The 15,815-nt window shown below is 50.3% G+C and overlaps 1 protein-coding gene across 1 annotated transcript in view; it reads left to right on the forward strand.

Annotated features, from left to right (window-relative positions):
• Window positions 1–11,886: 11,886 nt before the first annotated feature.
• Window positions 11,887–15,815, forward strand: part of BEAN1 (brain expressed associated with NEDD4 1) — a 55,702-nt gene continuing 51,773 nt past the window's right edge. The window contains exon 1 of the mRNA XM_016929969.3: window positions 11,887–12,023. The gene's annotated coding sequence lies outside the window, so the exon portion shown is untranslated. The remainder of the gene's footprint in view (window positions 12,024–15,815) is intronic.

The raw sequence follows: 15,815 nt of genomic DNA on the forward strand, positions 1-15,815 counted from the left end.
AAATGAATACAATGAGTGAGTGAATAAACAAGTGACCAATGAATGAACAAGTGATCTGGGCCTTTGCACATGCTATTCTCCCTGTAAAGAGTGGCCATCCCTGCTTCTTCACTTGCCCAACTCTTTCTCAAGTCAAACCTTGAAGATCTCCTCTAAGAAGACTTCCCTGCCCATCTGTCTTAGGCCTTTTGTGCTGCTATAACAAAACATAGACTGGGTAACTTATAAACAACAGAAATGTATTCCTCACCGTTCTGGAGGCTGGGAAATACAAGATCAAGGCACAGCATTCAGTGTCTGGTGAGGGCCTCCTTGCTGCATCCTCACATGGCAGAAAGCAAAAATGCAAAAAGGGCCTAAGCTGGTTCCTTCCAGTCCTTCAATAAAGCACTAATTCATTCATAAGAGCGGAGCTCTTTTGAGTTAATCACTTTCCAGAAGGCCTACCTCTTAATGCCACAACAATGGGGATTAAGTTCCAACAAATGAATTTGGGGAGACATTTAGACCATAGTACCATCCTCCCTCCTCTGCAAGGCATCCATGTATATTTCTGCTCTTGTAATAATTGTCTGTCTCCCTGCTCTAACTTTGAGACCCTAAGGCAGAGCTAGGTTGGCCTCACCTTAGTGGCTCCTGTGCCCAGCACAGTGCCTGGCCCAGAGCAAGTGGATGGATGAATGAACAAAGGAGTGAGACAGTGGGGAGTCTGCAGCTCTTCCAAGCAGCCACAGGCCCTCTCCACTCCAGGCCTTTGCAAATGCTCTTCCCTCTTCCTGGAGCACCAGTCCCCTCCCTACTTGCCTGCCTAACCCTTCTAAATCCTTTAGCACCACCTGCCCCATCCACTGCCCATCCCTGTCACAACTAAGTCACTCCCTCTCCCAGTTACCACAAACTTAACATATCCCTCCAACAGAGCCCTTGTCACATGGTTGAGATCCTCTGTGGTCTGTCTCTCTCTGAGCACCCTGAGGGCACAGATTGCATCTGATTCATCCTATTTCCGCATACCTAACAACAACAAAATCATGATAGCAAAAACAAAAACAATAATAATAATAACAACCAACCAGGGCTTGTTGCAGTCAAATTAATGATGAATTAATATTTGATTGAATTAATGAATTAATTTGAATTGGTTCTCACCTCTTCTTCCATTGTCCCTCAGAAAGGCCCAGGCTCATTGGAGGATGACTTTCTGAATGTGATGGGACTCAGCTGATGGACCTTCTTTACCACAGCTGACTTCTCTCTCAGTCCCTTGCACTTGTCCCTAACCTCATGGGCCACATGACCCCATAAGCGCATGCAACAGGGCCGTAAGACTCAGCACACAGACCCCCTTCCCAAATCCACTTCCCATGTCCCCCAGCAGGCCGGCCAGAGATGTTTCAGAGCACATGACTCCAAGGAATTGTGCACACCAGGCCTAACTGGCTTGAAGCCTCCTCTAACCTGCAACCAAAGGAGATGACTTTGGGAGAGGGAGGAATGGAGAAAGGTAGGCAGTGAAGGAGGAGCAAGAAGGAGTCGACATCTATCCTGAGGTCAACATGCATGGCTAATTGCATAATCAACTGCAGATGGGAGCCAGAACTCTGACAGTGAGACGAACACCCAAGGTCAAGACACACTAATCACCTCCTCACCATGCATTCCTCTCTAACTGACTCTTCCTCTGGAGAATCCCAAGGGAAGAAAGGAGAACGAGAGGAGGAAAGAAAAAGAAGCACTCATTCCGAACCCATCCTATAGGAAGGCCTCCAGGAACTTCAATCACCCAGAAGCCAACCAGGAACTAGAAACAGAAAGCTTCTGCGGAACTGATCACGACTCATCAGAGGCCGTGAGAGCAAGGAAAGAATCAGGAACTGCCACAAATTGGAAGAGTCTGAGGAAACACAACAGCTATGAGCAATGTGGGATCCTGAATCAGATCCTGAAACAGAAAAAGAACACTAGAGAGAAACTGGTGAAATTTGCATAAGGTACAATAATAGCATTGTACCAGTGTTAATTTCCTGGTTTTGACCATTGTGCCGTGGTTCCGTAAGTTGTGAACATTAGGGGAAGCTGGGTGAAGGGTATGCATGAACTTTCTAAAATATTTTTGTAATTTTTCTGCGAGTCTAAAATTATCTTTAAAAGGGTGTTTTATTTTGTCTTTTAAAGGACTTCCAGGCGGCCAGCAACATCCTGGTAAGAATGAAGTCATTCCCACCAAACCTGGTTTTGCTGAATTGGCCATGAATGTGGCTTATTTATTTAGCAATCACGGATATTGTTTTCTCTAGAAAACTTCAGTTCTTCCATGAAGCTTGGATATCTCAAACGGAAGGAGGAGGAGAGCTGGAAGCGACAGGAAGAGAGAAAGGATTAATGCAGGCAGGTTGGAGCCATTTAGCACAAGGGCAGACAGGCCTACACACCTGAAGGACCTCTGGAGGCAGCCTCCTGTTCCAGCACAATCACTGATATCTTTATGATCCAGCTCCATTTTTGCAGCAAATGTTCCTGGAGCCCTGAACCACACATCAAGCTAGGGACACAGTATTGAAGTCCACAGTCCTTTGGAGGGCAGGACTCTCAGTTTCTGCCCTCCAAAGGCTCACAAACAAGGAGGCAAGTATGCACAAACACAAAAGAAAATCGTATGTGATTTCCATCATTTTGAAATGCTATCGGACCTCAGATGAGGATGCTACTCATTTAACCTGCAGGGAGTCAAGGTCAGAAAAGCCTCCAGAGAAGGGGGTATGGGCATTAGAGGTGCTAGAGCCCAGGAGTTGAGGTGGAGAGTGGCTAGAATAGAACCCAGAGACTGGGCAGGAACTAGATCAGAAAGGACCTTGACTATCTTGCTACAAGGCCACATAGACTTGATTCTGCAGCAATGGAAAGTCCCTAAAGGGTTCTAGCAAGGGTGTGGCTTGATTTAAGGAAGCTCAGAGGCTGCAGTGTGGAGAGGTGTCTTTTTTTCAAGAGTCTGAGTTGAGGAGAGGTTATAGTGAGGCCAGTCTGTGCCCTGCTTTTGGGGGCAGAATGTACATTGTGTGACAGTGAAAATGAACACAGCAATAATCCAAGCAGAGAGGCTGAGAAAACAACTTCTTCCCCACAGGACCTAATTCATGAGCCTCCACCGCCCATCAGGCCACCCTGCCTTTCCCCGTGTGCAAAAACTCAGCTGCTCCAGGCCAGGAGGGTTGCTTGTTCATGTGCTAGACCGCCTTAAGGTGACACGATTACTGTTCTCCTTGGAATGACTTCCCCACAGCATTTCAGGTCCATCATGGCCAGCTCAAAATGAATAGCAGAGAGACTCAGACAGCCTCCTGGTGCCTGCCTAAGAGACGCAGATGCAAGGGGAAATGGAGCCCCCTCCCCGCAGCCGTCACATTGGGTTCAGGGATTCCCTGTTCCTCTGAGTGTTGTGGATGTGTGCAGGTGACATGGAGACATTCTTGAGTTCCCAAGAGTCACCAGGAACTCTGGGAGAGAGCACCAGGACAGAAAGGAGAGGCACGAGCCGGGCAGGTGGCTCACGCCTGTAATCCCAGCACTTTGGGAGGCTGACGTGGGTGGATCACTTAAGGTCAGGAGTTTGAGAGCACCCTGGCCAACATAGTGAAATACTAAAAATACAAAAATTAGCCAGGTGTAGTGCTGTGCTCCTGTAATCCCAGCTATCCAGGAGGCTGAGGCAGGAGAATGGCTTGAATGCGGGAGGTGGAGTTGCAGTGAGCCCAGATCGCGCCACTGCACTCCAGGATTCCAGCATGGCCGACAGAGCAAGACTCTGTCTCAAAAACAGAGGGGAGGGAAGGGGAAGGAGGAAGGGGGAGGAGGAGGGGAGGGGAGGGAAGGTGAGGGGGGTGTGGAGAGAAGGGGAGGGAAGGTGAGGGGAAGGGAAGGAGGGAGGGAGGAAGGAAGAAAGGGAGGGGAGGGAAGGTGAGGGAGGGAGGGAGGGAGGGAGGCTGGCATGGTTGAAAGTCCCCAGTTACACTGCACTGGCCACTTCAGCAGCAGGGACCGCAGGCTGGAGATGCTGTCAAGAAAACCCAGGTACCAGGAAATGCATGAGGGTGACCTCGTCTGCTGGAATGACATTCTGGAAGGACAAATGATTTGTTCCAGAACACACAGCAAGTAAATGGCAGAAGGGGGATTTGAACTCAGGTCTTCAAATCCTCTAGACCCAGAGCCCAAGCCAGTCCAGAACATCTCCATGCTTTCTGGAACTTAAAGGAGGCAGAGGCCTCGCATGACTCCCTGCGTTCCCTCCCTATCCCCCTGCTGGCCAATGCTTCACAAGAGTATTGGGTATCTACTAGGGGCCAGGCCAGTCACTACCCCTCCTGAACCATGGCCTTTTCCCCTTTGTCCTCTGAAATGAACTGTGGAAATGTCTCTCACACACACAGGTTTTCTACAAATGCTTTTTGCACCATTTTTGTTCATTTATACACCATCTTCTTCCAAAAATGCATACATAGTATAATGTTTTCTTTAACAAGTGAGTAAACAGAGGCAAAGGAAACATACATTCGTCTCCTTTTTTTTTTTTTTAATCAGGGAGTGATTCAAGCAATAGTTTAAAATAAACAAAAAGAATAAAAACTGTTTTTGGAAGAAATGAAACTATTTTTGTTACTAAGCCTGGAAAGAAAGTTCTCCCATAGGCTGAATAAATATTAGTTCCTTTCCCTTTGCCCCTTCTGCCTGGAACCCCAAATTCCTCCTCCATCTTCAAGCCGGAAGCCTAACTCTCTTGCCTCGGCTGGGCAAATGCATAAAGATAAGACACTCTTTTTAGAAAATTAAAATATAACATACTTACATTAAAATGCACAGAAGTGTACTGTTCTGTCAATTTTCACAAATAAAATACACCTGTGTACCCAGCACCCAGATCAAGAAACAGCATTACCAGCAAGTCCCCCACTTCTAGTCACTACCTTGCCCCAAAGGTAAATACTGCTTGGGCTCCAATACCATGGATCTGCTTTTCCTGCTTTGGAACTTTATATAAATGGAATCATACAGCATTTGGCTTCTTTAGCTCAACCCTGTAAGTTATTCATATGTTTGCTTGTAGTTGTAATGTGTTCACTTTCATTGCTGTGGAATGTTCTCATCCTGTGACTGTACCACAATTTACTCTCCAGTAGATGTTCAGGTTCATTCATTCTTGGTCAGGAAAATAAAGATGATCACAGGTTGCACGTGGGTATTTTTATCTGCATTAACTCTTGTTAATAATTCATGTAAGTGCTTGAGTTCAGGAGATGCCAACATTATTTTTCTAAACTTTTAAATTAGACTCAAATGCAACATCCAAAAACTGTCAGTCTGGCAGCTGACATTATTCTGAACACTGAAATCTATTTTTGTAACCAAAGATGTCTTAGTCCTGTGGCCAGGGGAGCAACAAACAAATAGAAAAGGCATAAGAAATGTTTTTTCTTTGCTCTTGTACAAATAGACATTCAACATGTGTAGGCAACATTTATTGAGACGTTATTGTGTGTCAGGAACTGCACTAAACACTTTGCATGTATTGTTACATTCGATCCTGACAACAACCCCCTGAAATAGCTTTACTTGAATTACTCTCATTTTTCAAGCTCTGTCTGTGTCATCCCGTCTTTCTCATCCTCAGGACTTACTGTAGGATCCAGTATAACCAGGCACTCAATAAATGCTTATTAAATAGAGCAATGAATGAATAACAGCAGCTACCATTTATTGAGCCCTCAGTATATACAAGGCACTGTGCCAAATGTTTACATCCGTTATCCTGTTTAATCTTACCAACAAACCTGTGAGGACATAGGGAACATCTTCAGGGTTTTTGCCAGGCTCATGAGTTCTACCTTCTCTGAGAATAATGAATGCACATGAAAACAGGCTGCCATATTTGTGCTACATGATCCCACCCTTTGGTCACAGTTGATTGGACCAGGGGTGCAGTTCCACCAATTAGATTCTTTCTTGGGAATTTGGACGTGTGGTTGAAAGATGGCCAGTTAGTCCTGCCTGTGGCTAGAATTGAGGAGCTGTAAACTCATTCTCAAGCTGCAGTGAGGGCTTTTTTTACAAAATAGTGGAAAAAGAAGGTCTGCAGGGAGAAAAAAATTAAGTGATTAAGCAGAGAGGCACAGAGACAAGAGGCAGAGTCTTACCTAGGTTCCTGTCTGTTTCTCTGGTTCTCACTCCAAGGCCTCAGAGAACCCAGACGTGAGTTCTAGTAAATTCTCCAGGTTTTGTTAAAATGGCCCAAGTTGGTTCCTACTAGTTACTACCAAAAAATAAAAATCTAAGCCAGGGACAGTGGCTCACACCTATAATCCCAGCAACTTGGGAGGCTGAGGCACGAGGATTGCTTGAGACAAGGAGTTCAAGACCAGACAAGGAGTTCAAGACATCACAAGACCCTGTCTCTAAAAAATAAATAAATCTAAACGAAGATAGGTCAATATTATTTTTCCCATTCCACAGATGAAAAAAATGGAGGCTCTGAAGAGGTAAAGTGACTTGCCCAAGGTCACACGTTCAGTGTGGCAGAGCAAAGACTTGAGCCCAAACTCACCCAACTCTGCAGCCTGAGCAGCCTCCCCTTCCCCACACCAGTGCTCCTTGGGACATCGGTCCAAGCCAACAGGACATCTGTCTTTCCCTGCCGCACCCCCACCCCAACCCCGCCGCTAGCTTTTTGAGGGCTGGGGTCATGTCTGACTCACTGTAGCAGCTCCCCCTAGGCTATACACCATCAGGTGTCACTTGCAAACCACCAGGGTGGAGATTTCATAGGGTTAGAAGAAACATCATGGCATGACTGATGGGAAATTAATGGGTTTTGGTGGCTGCAAATTGTAGAGGCAGAAAAGTGGAGCATGGAACTGAGACACTCTGTGGTGACCTTGACAGAGAATCCAGTGAGAAATTGATTAAAGTCTGTGGCAATGGACTTTAGATCCCAGATCAGAAGAGGGACAACCATAGACTAAAGCCCTTGCTGGGAGTACTGCATGTCACTGAAAATGGAGAGCCCCGGAAACTTCCTCATGCCCACAGTCTCAGCCCAGCTGTCCTGACTTCGTCCTTGGCAAAGGAAGTGGTTTTGGGTCCAGGCCAAATGTGGGGGCCTGGGCTGACCCAAGAGGCTGGACCCAGAGAATCCTAAGTCCTCACTCTGCAGAGGCTGGACCATTTGATCCCCCTTGCACCCACATACCCCAACTTATCCTCCATGCAGCAGAGAGATCTTTCTAAAATAACAACCTGACCAAGCCACCCCTCTTAAAGCCCTTATATGGTTCCCAAGGCCTTCACCCTATCATTTAAGGCCTTTACGACCTGCCTTTCCTGTCTTTCCTCATAACACACCATTCATTCACACTCAACTTTGCTCCCAATGTTCTGAGTTACCTGTGTCCCTGGAATCACCTTGGTCTCTTGACACCTATTCCATCATTGTACACATAAGCTATTCCCTCTCCTGGAACATCTCACTCACTGCATCCCATTCATCTGATGAAATCTTGATTGAACTTTAAGCTCAACTCAAGAAACACACCCTCAAAGAGGCCTTTTCTGACCTCCACAGATTGAGTTAAGTGTTTTTTCTTTGAGCACACATCTGGCACAGAAAATATATTGTTCTGGGATCATTTGTTTATAATCTGCTTCTTTTAACACACTGCCAGCTCCTAGAGGGCAGGGACCTTGTTTTCCACATCCTTTTTTTTTTTTCATCAGTTCATAGCAGAGTTCTTGGCCTGTAGTGAGCATCAGTAAGTATGCATGGGACATATGGGTGGATAGATGCAGACGGGGTAAGTGGATGGGTGATGGGAGTTTGAATGGATAGATGAGGAGTGGGTGAATGGGAGGAAGAATAAATGCATGTGTAGGAGGATGGGGAGGTGGTTAGATGAGAGGAAGGAAGGAAGGAAGGCAGGCAGGAAGGAAGGATTGAAAGATGGGAGGAGGCCTAGGTGGATAAGTGGGAGGACAGATGGGTGAATGGCTGGATAAACGGATAGATCATAGGAGGATGGAGAAAGGATAAGTGGACCCATAGGAGGATAGATGAGTGGATGGGTAGGTGGGTAGATGGATGGATCAATCAGTTCTGCCTAGGCTTAGGGTTCAGTCCTTAGATTGTCTTTGTGACCTGGACTCCTCTCAGAGTTCTGCTGCCTGCCGATGACTCCTGAAATTGAACATGTGTATAATCAAACTCATATTCTCCTTTCTCACATTTGATTCCCTTCTAGTGTTCTGTTCCTTGGTGACTGGCAACACCACCCACCTGGTTGCACCAGGTTGGCCTAACTTGTTTGGGGCAGGTTTAGGTAGAAATCTGGGTTCTGCTCCTAATTAGCTATGTGTCCTTGAGCAAGTTACTTGAGTGCCATAAACCTCACTGCTGCATGTGAAATATAAAGAAAATATTACCCACCTCCTCAGGATGTTGGGAGGATGGAATTAAATACTGCATGTAGCATAACTAACACATTGTCAGGCCTCTCTAAGGAGATGTCAGGACTGGGCTGGGGGCAGGAGCAGAAAGTTCTATACCCAGTCCCTGCTCAGCGCTCAGCCACTTACCCTGAAATAAGCTCTACCTTGAATACAGATCTTCAAGAAGCCCCAGAAATAAGTTTCCCCAGAAAGGCCCCTGGAGATAGGAGAGGAAAGGCTGTCTTTTATACTTCAGCTCCTGGAGACCTAGTCCAGGGTCCTAGAAGAGAGGTTTCCCTCCTAAAGGAAGACAGAAGGGGCAGCCTGGCTGTGTTAAGCCGTTCTTACATTGCTATAAAGGAATATATGAGACTGGGTAATTTGTAAGGGGGTAAAGCAAAGACATTTCAAAGAAGGAAGGATGGTAGGGAGGTACAAGCTGATCAGGCCCAAGAGACCCTTCCAACATCTCCATGCCATGGGCTCTGTTTGGGATGAATGACATCATGGATCCTGTTCTTTGCAAACAGAAAAGACGTTTTTTGGGATTCCCTGTGAGCGGCTGGGGTGACATGAAGCACACTCTAGGGCAAGCCCCAAAGCCCAGCACTTGGGGACTCTTTGGGCATCTCACTGTCCTGAGATCTCACTTCCTGATTTCCCTCAGACTCTTCCCTCAGACTCTTCCCTCCAGCATCCCTACCTATCCCTAGGCCAAGCAAACACTAAACACCACTGTGCCTCCCTGGTACCCAGTAGATGCCCCTTCTGCAAATCTGACCCTACACGAAGAAAGCCTCAAAACTATGACATACCTAGAGACATAAAGGATAGTCATGGGCATGCACAAGCCTCCCCATGAAGATGTCCGTTGCAGTGTTGTTTAGAAGTATGAAAAATGGAAACAAACTAAACGCTCAGAAATAGGGGACTGGTTAAAAAAATATGTGCAATACAACCATCTGATCCTATGCTAGGTAGCCACCAAAAGTGTGACATAGGAGAGGAGATATCAGTCAGCAAGCTCACTCCATTTAAGGACTCTTGTAGAGTTACACAAGTAAAAAGAAAGGAAAACAGGAAAGCTCAATATTCACAATGACTGGATTTTCTTTTCTTCTTTTTCCTTTTGTATTTTCCAAGTGCCCTACACTAATATATATTTGTGGATGGATACATAGACACACAGAGATTGGTGGGCACGCCGTCATAAGCCAGCTCCCTGAAGCTACACCCAACACCACTGGAAAACAGTCCTGGTTCCAGTCTGAGGAGCAAGCCAGATTTGCCAGGCCAGTGATGCACAAATAGGGGAGTGGACGGGAATTAACTCTTTAGGGCTAGGACCTTCCGCAAGGACTCACTCAAAGTGTGCCACACACACTTATCCCTGGTCCCCCCACCCCCACAACACACACACACACACACAAACACACACAGAGTCTTGCCAAAGGGGGCAGCTTACAGGCAAAACCACTCAACAACTAGAATATCCATCCTGGAAGGGTCAGCAGGTGTCCTCAGAGAGATCAAGGTTATACCGTGGGCACAGCCCTAGCTTGGGAGTTGTAGAGCCTCCAATCCTACCTCTTTGACCCTAGCCTATCCCCTCCTTTCTCTGATCCTTCATTTATTCATTCATAAAATAAATGCATGAGGTTGGACAAAGGGTCTCTCAGGTCCCCTTCCTCGGTTCTCTGAGAATTGTTTCCCTTTATTCTAGCCTCATCCCTTACTCAGAGCTGATGTCCCCGTGACAGCCCCAGCCTGCAGGAGGGCGGGGAGTGGGGGCGGGGTGGGGCGGTAAATAGTGCAGGGAGCAGAGCCCAGAATGAACAGTTACCAGAGGAGGCTGGGAGATGTCCTCAAGCACCCAAGCCCTAGACCACGCAGCTTCCCCTGCCTGGCCCCAGGGAAGCCCAAGACGTGATGACTGGCAGGGCTGGGGTCGAGTGAGGTTTGTTTTCTCCACTGGAGCCTGCTCTGCCCCATCCTCCCTGCAAGGCCAGTCCCTGGCCAACTTTCCCTTCCACAACATCCCCATGGCTTCACTGCTTCCCCAAGGTTTAGCATCAACATGTTCAGCCCTTTGTCACCATGCTTTATTTTTGAGGACCACTTTCCCGCCAGTGACAAGGCTTTCGGTTTTGAAACAAACCCAGCTTTTGACTCCCCTTGCCTCCTAAGCCCCAGTTTCCTCATCAACAGTAGTGGTTCAGAGAGTGTCAGCAACAACACATTTCATCAATTCCTGCAGCAAATTCACTGAGTGCCCACTCTGTGCAGACCCCCGCAGCCCTACCCAGACGCTGCCCTCCTGGCGCTCCCAGGCAAGTGGCGGAGGTTAAATAAATAACTCCTCCATGCTGGCGAGCACCCCAACACAGTAGGGGTGCAATCATTGGGAGCAATATCCTAATGAGGACAGGGAGGCCTGAGAGATGGGCTGCGATTCGTCCAAGGCCCCAAAGCAGGGTGGGGACAGAGCAGGTCCTGGAAGCCTGGAACCCCGGCCTGAGCCAGGCATCCCCTCGGGGCCGGCTTCCACCTGCCAGGGCTGAGCTCTATGCCCTGACGTTTGGGCAGCGGGGAACGGGGGCACAGGGAGGGTGACGGGGTGAAGGAAACAGGCCTGCTGGTGGCTCCGAAGGAAGGTTTGGGCCAGGCCTAGCTGGAATCCCAAAACTCACCTGCCAGCAACCGCGAGCGGGAAGCCCTGCCAGGCTCGCCTGCCCCTGCCAACGGCCCAGCCACGCTGGGTCCCCCTCTCCATCCCGCACTTTGCTCTTTGCCCGCGACAGGGGTCCCCTGCTCAAATGCCCAGCCTAGCCTCGGTCCAACCTGTCTGGCTGTCCTTCCCTGACACCTCGTTTGTCTACCCTTCTCTGCACGTGTCAGTGGCTCCCCGCTCGCGTCCGTGTGTCATTCCCTACACACGCCTGTGTGTCCTCTTCACACGTCTGACTGGAGCGTCGGCCTCCCGCATTTCCCGGCCTCCTCGCCGCCCTGCCCCGCCTGCTGCTGTGTGGGTGTCGGGCTGGCTGTGCGCAAAGGGGCGCGGCTCGGCCCTCCCCCGCACCCGCGCCCCCCGCCCCCCCCCCCCCCCCCGCATCTCGGAGTGACCCGGGCCGCGGCGCCGCGGTGCTGAGGCCCGGGAGCCGCGCCGCCGCCGAGGGGGGCCGGGGCCGGTGACGGTGGCGTGGGCGGCGGCGCGGGGACGACGGGCGGCCGGGCGGGGCTGCGGCAGGGCAGGGCCAGGGCCGGGGCCGGGGCCGGGGCCTGGGAAGCCGCCGCCGCCGCTGCCTCGGCCCGGGATCGCGGGCGGCTGGTCGGCCCGGCTCGCCTGGCCCCGCCTGGCCCGCCCCGCCCCGCCCCTGCGCGCCCAGCAGGCCGAAGCGTAGCGGCGCGCCCCCCGCGACGCCCGAGCCCGAGCGCAGTGGCCTCCGAGCGGGAACCGGACTGGGAGCCGGAGCCGGAGCGGGAACCGGAGCTGGAGCCGAAGCTGGAGCCGGCACTGCGGCGCACGGAGCGGAGCGCTGCAGCCAAGCCGAGTAAGGGGCGTGGGGCTGGGCGGCGCGGGGGATGGGCGGGCGGGGGGTCCCGGCCCCATTCCCCCGCGCTCTGCGGTGGTACCGGCGAACGACACACCCGGGGGCGCGCCGCGCGGAGCCTCGGTGCGCGGGGCGGGCGGATGCGCGGTCCGGAACGGAACCGCAGCGCGCTCGGAACGGAGCGGGATCCCGGGTCTCCCGCGGACCCTCGACCCTGGGCTGGCCACTGGGATCTGCGCGAGCCGAGGCTGACCCTGATCGCGCCCTCGGGCCTCGGGGAAGGGGAGGTATCCAGGTTTTCTGCCTGACTCGAGTCCCCGACGAGCATCAACCCCATTTGGGGAACCCAAGACAGCCTCCCCAGCAGCTTGCCCTCGGTTTTGGGGACCCCTGAACAACCCAACCAAGAAGGGAAAACTAGGGCGCATTCTCGGCCGGGGTGGGAGAGGAAAGGGGCTGGGGCTTCACGGAGTTTGGAGTTTGAACCCACCCGCACCCCTTTGAGCTAGGAAGTTTGACCCTTCGACGAGCAGGTCGCCTGGGGTATGCCCCTGTCTCCGTGCCTCTGTCTCAGCACCGAGCGTGGGAGAGAGAGCGCGCCCTCCGCACCTTCTCCCACTTTGGGGCAGACTTTCCCTTGCGCTGTCAGAGGGACCCGAGGCTGAGTACGAGGCGAGGCGGCAGCTCAGGCTGGCTGCGCAGCGCTGAGTGGCACTGCCGCCGCTCCCCAGGGGCAGGGCCCACCCCACACCCGGCTGACTCTCGCTGCCCTTCCTCCTTCCCTATCGGGCTCTGCGGTCTGGAGGCTGGAGAGCGGTGAGGACCAGGGACTGCCCTGTCCATCTCGGGCGGGTGCCGGCGTGGGTGGCCGGGCGCAGGCTGGGAAAGGGAGGGCGCAAGTAACTGGTGTGAGAGGCAGGGGTTCAGGGATCCTTGCTCTTGAGCCACGATTTCCGATGAGCCCCTGCCGAGAGCATGCCGCTCTGGACTCACTCCTCAAACATAACTGCTCTGCTGGAACGAGAGACTTCACCACCCTGTGCCTCAGTTTCCTCATCTGAAAGTAAGCAGGAGTCTGTTGTGAGCGGGATGTTTAAGGGATTTGGAACCAGAAGGTGGGCTTGGCTAACTTCCTGGCTGTACAACCTTAAGCAAGACACAAACCTCTCTGAGCCTTAGTTTCCCCATCTGGAACATGGGGAAGGTGAATTGGGAGGATTAAATGAGATGACGCTGGTGGGGGTATGTAGCCTGGTGCCTGGCACGCAGCCAGTGGTCAATTGTGGTGGGCTACAGGTGTCATGAGGTGTCCAGCACCAGTAGATGCTGAGATTGAGTGCCTCTGAATCTGAAGTGGTGCTCCCAGCCCCCTCCAAGGAGGCCTTTGAATTCCCCAAGCTGTTGACATTTAATTGCAAAGCAAAACTTTCTCCTTAGGGCCCACCCTTTCTCAGACGCTCCCTCCTCCAAGGCTCTCTACCGCCCAGCCCAGTTCTCCCCTGCTACCTCCCATCTCTCTCCAGGGTGAAAAGGCTGCATCTGACTGTAAGGTGCACCCTTTTCCTCCTTGCCCTTAGCTGGTGTCCGCTGCCCCAGAGAGGGGCACCCACCCATTGCTCGAGCTCTGTACAAGGGAATTTAACACCTCCCTCTTCTCCCGGGTGGAGGATTGCTTTCCCTGAGGAGCCATCAGGCTGTCAGGTGGCTTGGACACACCGATGGTGACGGTTCAGACAGGCAGCAAGAAGCACCAGGGAGACAGCCTAGGGGTCTGAGGGGTCCCAGCCTTGATTCTTCACAGACTATGATGTATTCGTCCAGGCAACTGGGCCATGAGGCACCAGAAATGAAGGATGTCGGGGAGGAAATGGAGCCAGTGATTGACTGAGAGGTTCAAACTTCAGAGCAGGGTGTCCCCAGGAAGGGATTTGCTCCAGTCTGTGTGGCTGGGACCTTAGACCCAGAGCAGAGCAGGGCATAGGCCCAGGGGATAGGGGAGGATGCTGGGATCCTGGAGGTGGCAAGGAGCAGGTGGGCGGGCAGGAGTGATGGGAAGAAAGCAGTGGTCCAGTTCACACCCATGTTGGTCCCTGGCCACCTGTGGCCCAGCTGCCCAGAACAGGGATGGGGGAGGAATCTCAGATGAGGAAACATGTCCACATGGTGCCAGGGTACACCTGGTGAGACAGGCAGGATGAGCTGCCACCTGGGGCCTCCTACACGGAATCTCCCTCTCTCCTCTTCTTCCTCTGTAGCTTCCCCCTCCCCTTCCCCATTCACCCACTAGGGGTCACGTCGCTGTGTCTTCCAAAATCCTCACTCCTCATCTTCCCAAAGGAGTTAATCAGGAACTAATTAGGCTTGAGTCTCCTGCTTCGCTCAGGATTTGGAACACAGCCAGTGGGGAACGTGACGGGGATGCAGGCCTTACTGTCAGGCTTTAGGAATAATCAGCCGGACACCCTCAGAGGACCATTGTCTGAAACTCTTGCCCTGGAAGTACTCAGAGGATAGGGTGAGGGGCATCTGCTGTCAGCCTCCTAAAGGGAGAAACTGAGGCCAGGAGGGCTTCTGCAGTCCATTAGCAAGCAGGCACAAACAAGAGTCATGGCTGAGAGCAGTTTTTTGGAGCCGGACCGCCTGGGTTTATAGCATGTGGTTCTGGGAAGGTGACTTATTTTTCAAAGCCTCAGTTCCCTCTTGAAAATGGGAATAAATGTTACACACCTCCCAGAATAGTGTGAGGATGAAGAAATCATATACAGATAGCACACAGCCATGTCCAGTGGACCTCTGCCTGCGGTGTCAACATTGTGAACATGCATTGCGCACACGCTGTTTCCTAAACGTATGCATTTTCTCTTTGAATTCTGATAACCAGCTCTCTGATTTAGGAACTATACTTGTTCCCATTTTATTGATGAGAACACTGAGGCTTGAAACGTTTAAGGACTATCTAATTCTGCCAGGTATAGAATAATTAAAACATCACTATGACTCATCCTAATTGTATGCGTTTGTAAAACTGATAATTATCACATTGTAATTTAGATGACATGTAATCAGTTATTAGAATGATTCTTTCATGTACATCTTCAATCATTTTATGTCTGAGAACTGAAAAAGAATATGTTAATTGTCCACAGGCTATAGAATTTTTAGACACCTTCGTATTTTGTTTTCCTGTTTGAACAGTAATCAAACTGATTTAAAAGAGCAGTTCCCTGTTCATTACCTATCCTTCTTCTCTCCATTTTTCTCTAGAGCACTTATTACCTCCAACATCTATATATCTTATTCATTTGTCTATTGTATGCCCACATCAATATAATGTGAGCACTGCAAGAGAAAGGACTTTTGACTGTTTTGTTCACTATATCCTCAGAGCCTAGACTAGTACCCAGCACTTATTGTGCCTTCCAAAATTATAAAGTGTTTTACCAACATATGGTCTATTATTGTTATTATTTTTGCCAAGTGTATAGATTGATTGAAAATAAAACGTTAAGTTAATAGCAGAAACCATTCCCTCAAATATTTGGCAAGTAGGACTTGCTCAAGTGCCAAGGATAATTTGATAAAGGTTAAAAACAATGGATATTATTTTTCTAGTATTATAATAAAGCTTATCAGTGAGTTCAATGACAAGTAAATTAAAAAAATTTTTTCCAATAACAAATGACATGTTCAAAGACAATTAGATTAGCCTTAAAATTTTTCCTTGAGAACACCCCGGCATGGTGGCACATGCCTGTAGTCAGCTGCTCCAGAGGCTGAGGCAGGATCTCTTGA

Source organism: Pan troglodytes, chromosome 18, assembly GCF_028858775.2.
Source record: "Pan troglodytes isolate AG18354 chromosome 18, NHGRI_mPanTro3-v2.0_pri, whole genome shotgun sequence".
Taxonomy (NCBI): Eukaryota; Metazoa; Chordata; class Mammalia; order Primates; family Hominidae; genus Pan; species Pan troglodytes.